General features: G+C 42.3%; 1 pseudogene; it reads left to right on the forward strand.

Annotated features, from left to right (window-relative positions):
* The first annotated feature begins 2,476 nt into the window (after nucleotides 1-2,476).
* On the forward strand, nucleotides 2,477-4,474 carry LOC105305538 (annotated as a pseudogene).
* Nucleotides 4,475-11,642: the final 7,168 nt, after the last annotated feature.

Consider the following 11,642-nt stretch of genomic DNA (forward strand, 5'->3'; position numbering starts at 1 on the left):
TCAAGTTATTCAAGTTGGTTAAAGTCAAAAATATTGTAACAGAGGATACTGCTTCAATATTTCAAGCATAAATATGGCAGGCAGTGTGTTAGACATTTGTCACAGGTTAGGTTCCTCAGGACGTAAACTCTGAGACAGAGTTTAGAACGCAGTTATTAAGTAGTGTCCTTGGGATGAATACCTGTGGGACAGAGAGAAAGAAAGTAGAATGGGGTCCTCAATAATGTTTAAGAATTTAAAGGAGTCCTGAGATTAAAAAAAAAAAATTACGAGAGACACTTCAAATGTTTAGCCCACTACTAAACTTGGAAGACTCTCTCTCCCAGTTCTCATTTCTCTCTCTCTCTCTCTCTCTCTCTCTCTCTGTCTCTCTCTCCCTCTCCTCTCTCTCTTTCCACCTCTCCCCTCTGCTTTCTCTCTCCCTCTTCTCCTCTCCTCTCCTCTTTCTCTCCTCCATTCATTCCTTTTCTCACTCTTTCCTAAAACTCTCTCCCTTCCTAGATGTGTTTCACTCTGCACCCCTGTCTGCCACATATGTTTATCTCTCCTTCTACTCCATATTCTTTCTGTGGATTGCTATAAATTAAATTGCTCCTGTTTCCATGCTGGCAGTGGCATTCTCTATGATGAAGACAGATACAATACATTATAAATAGTTTGTTTTTTAGAATTTTTGAATCACGGAGAGGCATTTTGTTAATGTATAATGTTATCTACACTATAAGTTGAAATTGCACTTTTGTAATAAAGAAATTTGTAAAATACCTTTAGCATCTTTTTAAAATTTACTGTAAAGAATAAAAGTATGTGCTTAATTTCCATTAAAAGATTAGACTCATATGCAAGTGAGGCTCATTCAAAATATGGAAGTTTAACACCTCTGTTTATTTCAACCCAAATGTGGAAATCACCAGAGAACAGAAAAACACCCAAAACTCCACCACATGACAATGTTCCTTCAGTGACACAATCTATCTTGAAAGAATGTCATGCTACAAAGAACATAGAAAAAGCAAAGATCTGAAGTAACTGGAGTAAGGAATAGCCATGGCAATCAAATACCAAATTAGAAGAGGGCTTCTTTTCTGGTCCGGGAATTTTTTTGCTTTTTGGAAACATAATGTGTTGCTTTCTCCAAGCATCATCATCATCTCTCTCATTCTCTCTCTCTCTCTCTCTCTCTCTCTCTCTCTCTCTCTCTCACACACACACACACACACACACACTCTACATAGCTTGCTAAATTTAGTTGTAGCTCTGTCACAACAATGATGACAAAATTTTCCTCTGACCACAACGTGTTTGAGCACAAATGGTTCCTCTTTCCAGGCTCTGGTTTGTACATATTTCTAGTGAGGTAACATCCACTCTCACACAGCAAGATTCCTTCTTGAGAATGGACAGTGAACATCTGGCTGTACTCTACAGGTGAAGGTGCTAAGGAATGAAACTATATCCTAGCTGGTGATTTCTCTGGCTTTATACCCAATTTCACCACAGCCAGCCTAAAGTGACACGCAGAGTTGGCTGTGTGTCGGGCAGTACTTTTGTCACCTTGTAGAATGGGAATCAGTGGACAAGGCACCACTGTCTCTCCTCCTGCCCCTGCTATGCCATCAAGCCCCTCCACCCTAACTCTCTTCCCCAAGAGGTTTCACCATGGCAGCTTGCATACGTAGCTGGCCTGGGGATGAAAGGGTAAGAGGAAACAGGAAATTGAATGGCAGTAAAGGAGAAATGAAAAAAAAAAAAAGGACTGAGAACAAATGGAACAATGTCAGCAGAAAGTAGAACAGCAGAAGCGGAACCACAAGAGACAAGGGAACCCTAAAGATGAAAGCATGCTAGAACTTCTAATAATAGTTCCCATTTATTAGTGCTTACCATGTGCTAGGCACTGAATACATATCTTATGTGAGTTTCTTCATCTCATTTAATCCTTACAACAATCCCTGTGCTAGACACTATTATGATGCCTATTTTACAAAAGATAAAAATGCTCTTTTAATGAAAAAAAGATCCCAAATCCCCACCACGACATTTAAAAGAGGTTAAGAGAGGAGAGGATAATAGAAATGAACAAACAAAAATGAGACAAATAGAAAGCACCAAATCAGATGGTAGAAATAATTATAAATATATTAGAACTAAACTCTACAGTTAAAAGTCACTGATTGTCTATTGGATAGAGAAAGAAATTTGCATTATATGTTGTTTACAAGAGCACATCTAAAACATAATACTAGAAACAGGACAGTAAGGATATGGGTAAACATACCAGTCATGTAATAATGACAAGAAAGTTCATGAAGTTATAACCATAATATTAGTTAAAATAAACTATAAGACCAAAAGCATTACTAGATTAATGAATGTTACCTCATAATGATAAATTACTTGGTTTACTATCAAGCTATAACGATTCTAGATTTGCATGCATTTGATGAAATAGCATAAAAAACCATCTATTGCTCATTGAACACGGGGGCAGCTGTCTGGATCTTTATTTGCAAGTCACAAATACACTGAAGCAACCATGTCTAAGGGATCTGCAGTTGGCATTGATCTCGGCACCACCTACTCTTGTGTGGGTGTCTTCCAGCATAGAGAAGTGGAAATAATTGCCAACGATTAGGGAAACCGAACCGCGCCAAGTTATGTGGCCTTTACTGATATGGAGCAATTGATAGGTGATCCTGCAAAGAATCAAGTGGCAATGAACCCCACCAACACTGCTTCTGATACCAAACGCCTGATTGGACATAGATTTGATGATACTGTTGCCTAGTCTGATACGAAGCATCGGCCCTTCCTGGTGGTGAATAATGCTGGCAGGCCCAAGGTCAAGTAGAATACAAGGGAGAGACAAAAAGTTTCTATCCAGAGGAGGTGTCGTCTATGGTTTTGACAAAGATGAAGGATATTGCAGAAGCCTACCTTGGGAAGACCATTACAAATGCCATCATGACAGTACCTGCTTACTTCAATGACTCTCAGTGGCAGGCTACTAAAGATGCTGGAATTATTGCTGGTCTCAATGTACCTAGAATTATCAATGAGCCAACTTCTGCTGCTATTGCTTATGGCTTAGACAAAAAGGTTGGAGCTCAAAGAAATGTGCTGATCTTTGACTTGGGAGGTGGCACTTTTGATGTGTCAATTCTCACAGTTGAAGATGGGATTTTCAAAGTGAAATCTACAGCTGGGGACACTCACTTAGATGGAGAAGACTTTGACAACTGAATGGTCAACCATTTTATTGCAGAGTTTAAGTGCAAGCATAAGAAGGACGTCAGTGAGAATAAAAGGGCTGTTCAATGCTTCTGTACTGCTTCTGAACGTGCTAAGTGTACCCTTTTTTCCAGCACCCAGGCCAGTATTGAGATTGATTTGCTCTATGAAGGAATTGACTTCTATACCTTTATCACCCATGCCCAATTTGAAGAACTGAATTCTGACCTTTTCCATGGCACCCTGGACCCTGTAGAGAAAGTCCCGTAGGATGCGAAGCTTGACAAGTCCCAGATCCATGATATTGTCCTGGTGGGTGGTTCTACCCATATTTCTAAGATTCAGAAACTTCTACAGGACTTCTTTAATGGAAAAAAAGTTGAATAAGAGCATCAACCCTGATGAGGCTGTTGCTTTTGGTGCAGCTGTCCAGGCAGCCATCCTATCTGGAGACAAATCTGAAAATGTTCAAGATTTGCTGCTGTTAAATGTTACTCCTCTTTTCCTTGGCATGGAAACTGCTGGCGGAATCATGACTGCCCTCATTAAGCACAATACTACCATTCTTACCAAGCAGACACAGACCTTCACTACCTACTCTGCTAACCAGTCTGCTGTACTCATTCAGGTTTATGAAGGTGAGTGGGCCATGATCAAGGATAACAACCTGCTTGGCAAGTTTGAACTCATAGGCGTACCTCCTGCACCTAGTGGTGTTCCTCAGATTGAAATTACTTTTGATATCGATGCTAATGGCATCCTCAATGTCTCTGCTGTGGATAAGAGCATGGGAAACGAGAACAAAATTATCATCACTAATGACAAGGGTTGTCTCAGCAAGGAAGATATTGAGCACATGCTCCAAGAAGTTGAGTACAAAGCTGAAGAAGAGAAGCAGCAGGATAAGGTGTCTTCGAAGAACTCACATGAATCTTATGCATTCAACATGAAAGCAACTGTCGAAGATGAAAAACTTCAAGGCAAGATTAATGATCAGGATGAACAGAAGATTCTTGACTAGTGCAATGAAATCATCAACTGGCTTGGTAAGAACCAGACTACAGAGAAGGAAGAATTTGAACATCAGCAGAAGAAGCTGGAAAAAGTAGACAACCCTATTATTACCAAGCTGTACCAGAGTTCAGGAGGCATGCCTGAAGAAATACCCAGGGGCTTCCCTGATGGTAGGGCCCCTCGTTCTGGTGATGCCTCTTCTGGGCCCACCATCGAAGAGGTTGATTAAGCCAATCGTGAGCATAGATTTAGCATTGTTTCACACAATATGGAAGGACCTGAATTTGTAGCAAATTTCATGGCAGTTTAAAAGTTGAGCTGCTCTGTATTAAATAACTGGGCATTCTTGATACTTGAATATGGAGTATGTGCACAGGGAAAGGAAATAACTATGCACTCTATAAGATCTGTATTGTAAAGTGGAAAATGCAATGTTTTAAATAAAACTATTTAAAATTGGCACCAAAAAAATCATCTATCACCTCTATCCATCTATCTATCATCTATCAATCACCTATCATCTGTCTGTAAAGCAAAAATCAACAGAATTATAAGGAGAACTTAACTAATCGTCATTATAGTATCATAGTGGGAGATTTTAACATGTGTTCCATTAACTGATAGGTCCAACAGAAAAAAAAATCAGCAAGTATATTGATTTGACCAACACCACGATCCACAAACTTGATTTAATGGACACATGTAGAATATTGAACCCAACAATTGGAGAACATACATTTTCCTCAAATACTCATGGAATGTTTACAAAAATAAGGTATACATTGTACCATAAAGCAGAGGTCATCAAATTCACAAGGAGTGGTACCATTTTGGAAACTGAGGCTGCAGAGAAGTTAAATGACTAGACTTTGCTTCTGTGGCTTAGAAGTGGCAAGGCTGGCCTCTGATTCTTGGCCCAGCATGCACGCAGCCACAGCACAGCACGAGAGATGCTGCCAGTGAGGTCAGGATGCAGTTGTCTTGCTCTAAGTAGCTAAGAGCCAGAAAGGGTAATCCAGGTGAAGCATTGTGGAACAGATAAAGTAATTCAGAGACTAAATTGGGGTGTGTTTTGCTGCTCCCCAAAACCCCAAACCCAGTGTTTTCCCAGTGAAAAGCGAGGCCTCAATTCCCTGATTGTATAGGGAACTGTCCAACAGGCAAAGTGACTTCTGGGGATGTGCAAATTAGAACATTGATTCCTGGGGAGGAGTCACAGCTATGCAAAGAGCCCCTTCCTCCAAAAGGCTTTGCGGATTGAGGGGACAACTCAATCCCCTCAGAGAAGGACTGGAACTTTCTAATGTTCAAATGTAAATATTAATTATCCTAAATGTTTGAGACAAACAATGGAGACTTTTCAGGGCAACTGAGGTGCAGGTGACTAACATGCAAATGATGCATTTGAATCTTTAAACTTAAGAGTCTTAAGGCTGTGAAGACAGAGAGACAGACAGACAGACAGACTAAGGAGCTGAGTGGTGAGGCACCAACAGGGCTGTTAAAGGCTGCCTTTGACAGTGTGCAGCTGGGCAGGGGAAAGGGACAGAGCCGAAATAGGGTTGTAGGTCCAGGGTAGAGAAGGTGTCATGAAAAGGTGTCAGGGGATCCTGGCTAAGATGCTGGAGTAGTGGCAGCGATGACAGCACCCCAACCAGAAGCCAAAGGAGGAGCCTTAAAGGCTGATGCGCAGAGGTCCTTCCTCTTTCAGAGTCAAAGTGTCCGAAAGCAGAACAGGGCTACTTTCAGAGAGGAAGGTTTTTAGCCCAAAGAGAGTGAGGCCATGGAGCTTTCAAAGAGAACAAGAGAGAGTGAGGGTGGCAGGCCACAGGGGCACACTCTTTCATAGAGCAGCACCTCAAGTCATTAGGCCCATGGAATAATCAGCCTAACAGCCCTTGGAGTCTGATGGCGACAGCAAACTGCTATCCAGGAGGCTAACTAGGTCCGTGACTGCCAAAACCTCAAAGGGTCTTTCCCCAGCCTACTTGCTGCTGGGCAAGAATTAAGGAAGTCTTGGTAATTCATCTTAGAAACCAGATCTCCCAAACTCCACTTTGATCATGTCACCACCTTGCTTCTAAAAGTCGTATTGCTTGAGATCCAGCCATAATCCGACTGCTGCTCACTGCTCTCCTCTCTCTTCTCTCTTCTCTCTCTCTCTCTCTCTCTCTCTCTCTCTCTCTCTCTCTCTCTCTCTCTCTCTCTCTTCTGGTTATCCTTCAAGATCTAGTTCAATTCCATCTCCTCCAAGAACCCTTTAAAAGCAATTTCAAGCACACGAGTTTGTTTCACTCTTTTCTGAAACCTGTACCACAAATGAGCATTTTTACTATTTCTATTTGTCTTGCGTTTTCTCTAATTGCTTTATGCACTTTTCTACAACTGAGATTGGGAGTGTCCCAAGGGCAACAATAAGAACTGCTGCTTTTTGTTGGTCGGTTTGTTGATATCCCTCATAGCACCAAGCAAAGTGTAATTTCTTTATTCATTAAAATATTTATTGAGTATGTATTATGTATCAGGGACAGTTTTGAATACTGGGGACACAGCTGGGAACAGATCAGAAAAAATTCCCTGCCCTTATGGAGCTTACATTCAAGTACAGAGAGATGGAATCCCCCCGGAAGGGGGATAGTGAGTAAATGTGGATGGGGCTTGCAATTTTTGGTATAGTGGCCAGGGTGGCCTCCATGAGAGATCTGAATGAAGGGAGGGAGTTAGACCTGTGGTTCTCTTGGAGGGAGGAGCAAATAGCAGCGGAAATAGGCAGAACAGAGGCCCTGAATCAGGAGTGCACCAGGTTGGTGTAAAGAATGGACAGAAAGTCAGTGTGGCTGGAGAACAGAAAGCAGAGGAAACTGAGGATGTGGAATAGGGCAGGGCCTTGGGGGCAGTTGGAGAGTTCTCAGCAGAGGAGTATCTTTTTTAATTCAAGATTCAATTTAATAACTGCTATAAAGTTTGGAGACATAGAGGTCGGATAGGCACACCCCAGCACCATGCTACTTCACCTCAGGCTAAACCCAAAGGGTCCTGTCACTGGCCTCTTGCGCAAACAGCACTCACTTGAGTGAGCACCACTGAATTTGTAGAAGAAAAGCACTTGCTGAAGAATAAGAACCTTCATTCAAGTCAATTAAACCTGCACATTGAGGGCATGGTATGTCACTGACCATGTTACTTTCATCTTTATCTTCTCTGTGGTACCAGACAGTGTCTTCCCTCAAGCTGCCCTAAATAAACTTAGAATCCAAGTAAGAGCAGTGTGTTTGCTGTACACACATGGCTTCAAGACAAGCCCCCTGGTTGTTGTCCCTTCTAATCAGATTACTGCCCCTTGGCTTCTCCTATGTGGAAATTCTGGAGTCATCCTGAACAGAATCTCTGGCCTCCAGGGGCCTGAATCCAGTGGCAGAAATAAACATGCACACAAACCTCTGTGTAATTTGTGATGGTGGAGGAATTTTTCAAGTGTTATGAATGTACATATAGGAGGGAGTAAAGAATTTTGCATTTGGGGGTTAAAGAAGCCAAAAATAATGTGACATTTGAAGAATGAAAAAAACTTTCTGGGCAAAGAGAACAGCAAGAGTAAAGGTTTGGAGTGAGAAAATATCAGAGGTGACAAACAGGGGCCAGGAAAATAATAAGTGAAGGGAGCAGGCCTGGCCAGGGAGCACATGTCCTGTTAAGGTGGTTGCCCCTGCTTAGTGCCTGCTGATTGTTGGCACGATGGAACGCAGGTCTAATGTTACCAGAACTTCTAATTTCTTAAGAAAAGCTGGAAATTTGAGTTGTTATGCAAAATCTGTGATTTTTTTTTTCATTTTTGTCATCTAAATACAAATAAATTTAAACATGATGTGAGTCAAACAAAACTGCCTACAAGGGACATTAAGCCTAAAGATGCCAGTTGGCTAGGAGAATCAGAGCTCTGAGTGACTTGGACAGCTTGGCTGGAGATGAAGCTGGGAAAAGTTAGAGGAATCTGTCATGAAGAAGCAATCTTGCAGGCAAAGGAGTGGGACTTCTTTTTGTGGCATTTGAGGGGAAACATGTGAAACGATCAAATGTGCACATTGGGAAGATCTGTCTCCTGGAGGGTTGATTTGAAGGTCGTTTTGATAGTATAAGGAGAAATGTGATAAGGACCTGAGTAGAACAGTGAAGGTGAGGAGGGTAGAGAATAGATCTTATGACATAAGTGACTGCATGGCTAGCTGGTAGAGAAACTACAAGCACTAGATACATGAAAAGGAGAAGTCAAGAATAAGTACTTTTAGCATTACCCTTTCAAGAATTTTTAGTGGGTATGAGGACAGTGGGTGGGTAGGGGTGAAGGACAAAAGATAACAAAGAGTATATTACCTCAGGGTTTCTCAACTTTGGCACTATTGTCATTTTGAGTTGAATAAGTCTTTGTTGTGGGGGACTGTCCTGTGTATAGTAGGACATTTAGCAGCCTCCCCGGCCTCTATGTACTAGATGCCAGTAGCACACCCATCACCCCAAATCATGACCACCGAAAATATCTCCAGACATTGCCCATTGCCCCCCGAGGAGGAAAAATCACCCCTGTTTGGGAACCATTGCTCTAGTGTCAGAAGGAGGGAAATTCCCTATTTGCTACTTCTTTTTTTTCTTTGCAGTGGTGGTGAGGATCTGTTTACGTTTTGCTTAGTAAAAGGTAGAGGACACTTTGTGAGATTTTTGCCTAAAGAGACAAAAATCTTAGCTAAGCCCTTGGTTTATGCTGGTGTCTGTGTCCTTTATGAACTCAGGAGGATGTTTCTAACTGTTTAGAAGAAGACCTGATTTTAGAAAGAGGAACGTTATCCTCTCTTCCCAGATATTTTCTGGTTTTTGCCCTTTTCTAACTTTACTTATACAAAAGGAGAAAGCCTTAGTGAGTAGGGGAAAGATCAAAAAAGCCAACTGGAGTGGCTGAGATAGACAGGTCACCCTAGAACTCCAGCCACCTCAGAGCAAACCACAAATAAAGGGTATCGGCAGTCTCACATCCATAGAGTTATAGGGCTCCATGAATTAAGGGTTAAAGCTAAACTTGATGTTAACTCATCATGACTTTGATTATACAAAGGCAGAATGAAAGCTCTGTTTATTGCAGTTCCTGGAAAGCCTTCCATTTATTTTCATTTTCCTGCAGACAAGAACAGTGGCCTAATTTCATCCGAGATGTTCTTTGAGTAAACATACACAGAAATTACAAACAAAAGTTCAAGAAATAGCATTCTGAACCCTCACTACCTCCTTCAAAAAAATTTTTTTACATGTTGCTTTATGTTTAGGGTCAAAAGGAAGTGCAACTGACTACAACAGTCTTACAGACAACAGGCCAGAACTCTTGCGGCCACATCACTGCCTTTTGTCTTTTTGTTCACAATGTTCAAATTCTCAGGGTCTTTTCTAGAGGCTAATGACAAGTCGTGACCCTATTTTCCTAATAATTTGCTGCCATTACTGTTCTTTCATCAAGCACTCTCTCAGTCTATTAAGACAATATCCTCAAAGCACTCAGCCAGTCCTCAGGGGCTCCTGTCCCAACTGGAGACTTCTTAAAGGCAGGTGACATAATCATTTTGGAAACATTATTATGAACTTATTGTATAATGTTTATGGCAAATGTCAATAAGTGCACGTATGTGGTGATGGGGAGGGGCATTAAGTTAGAGAGTGGTTGGTCTATTTGCAAGGGGATTTAGAAATTACAGTATAAGAAATAACTGGGAAATAATCTCTCAGTTATACAGGCTTTGATAGTTTACAAAGTGTTTTCATAAACATTATTTTGTTCAATAATATGTGCAGGCAAGGATTTATTCTGAACCTTGAACTGCAGGCCTCAATATCTCAAGATTCAGCACAGGCAGGCCTGCCCCCTGGAAGCCTCCCTTGCCTTATCCCTCCCATAAGGTGTCCGTCCCTTCTTTGTGTCCCATACAGTTCCTTGTTCTTGCCTTTATTATAGCCCTTTGCACTAGTTGCACCTTTTAAGGACTGTCTACCACAGTTACTGGAAGGACAATATTTATTAAATTTGAGGGACTTAATTACAAGAGCAAGGCCTTAGTTTTGAATAGATTAAACATCCTTACGCACTTTGGGGAAGGTCTAGACTAGATATATTATCAGCATTCTTATAGTTATAGTCTTTGCAACAGATTCTTCCAAAATATACCTCAGCTAGTGGGCCTTATCATCCATCCAGACACGATTCTTTTTGAGGTTGGTGACAGACTAATGCCCCCCCCACACACACACACACATGATGTCCATGCACTAATACCAGACAGTTGTGAATATGTTACCTTGCATGGCAAAAGAGACTTTGCAGATATGATTAAATCAAGGATTTTGAGATGGGGAGATTATCATAGACTACCTGGTAGGTCCAACCCCATCACAAGGGTTTTTATAAATAAAAAAATAGAGGCGGGAGGGTTAGAATCAGAGAAGGAGATTTGACAAGGGAAGTATAAGTCTGAGTGGTATAGCAACGAGCCAAGGAATGTGGGACAATTTCTAGAAGCTAGAAAAGGCAAAGAAACAAATTCTCCCTTAGAACCTCCAGAAAGAAGGCAGCTCTGCCCACACCTGGATTTTAGCCTTCTGACTTCTGGCCTCCGAAACTCTAATGTAATAAAATTGTGTGAAGTCACTAAATTCATGGTAATTCGTTACAGCAGCAATAAGAAACTAATAAGTGTTCCCGTTTTACCTCCATCCCCAGCCTGAATGACCAATGTGTAGGTATCCTTCTGATACATTTTCCATCCTCTCAATGTATACTTACAAAAAAGAAATATGTGGAAAGTTAGTTGTGTGCTTTTAAAAATACAAGTACATAGTAAGGCACGGTCCCTCATATACAGAGTCGTGTCCCTCTCCCCTCTACATTACGTATTATTCAAATACATCTCTTGTCTTTTTCACAAAGCCACTCCTGCCAAGTCCCCTCCATAGTCTTCCAAATCCACCCTGCGAGGTCCATCTGGGATTGCTAAGCCTGGAGTCACAGTTTAGGCAACAAGGGCTCAGAGGTCAATGATTGGGAACCATGTCTCCAGACTCCCAGGCCAAGGCTCTTTCCCGTAGATGTCCCTGCTCCGGTGCCCAGTAGGGCACACAGCCCTTGGCACCCCCGAGGTCCGCAACAACTGGGGCCGGGGCGGGGACCCGCAGGCGCTTGGCTGGGCCGCGACGTGGCCGAGGAAGTTCTGCTTAGCCCATGAAGACATTCGGGAGGAGCCAGGGGCGGCGGGGCCAGGTGTCGGACAGGGAGGCCGGGAGCCCCGGCACCACGCCCCCGCCCGCGCTCGCCCACTCGGGTTACCTGCGGCCAGTGGGCGGGGCGGCCCTTCCCGTCTACGCCG

This window comes from Pteropus vampyrus, unplaced genomic scaffold, assembly GCF_000151845.1.
Source record: "Pteropus vampyrus isolate Shadow unplaced genomic scaffold, Pvam_2.0 Scaffold390, whole genome shotgun sequence".
In the NCBI taxonomy this organism is placed as follows: domain Eukaryota; kingdom Metazoa; phylum Chordata; class Mammalia; order Chiroptera; family Pteropodidae; genus Pteropus; species Pteropus vampyrus.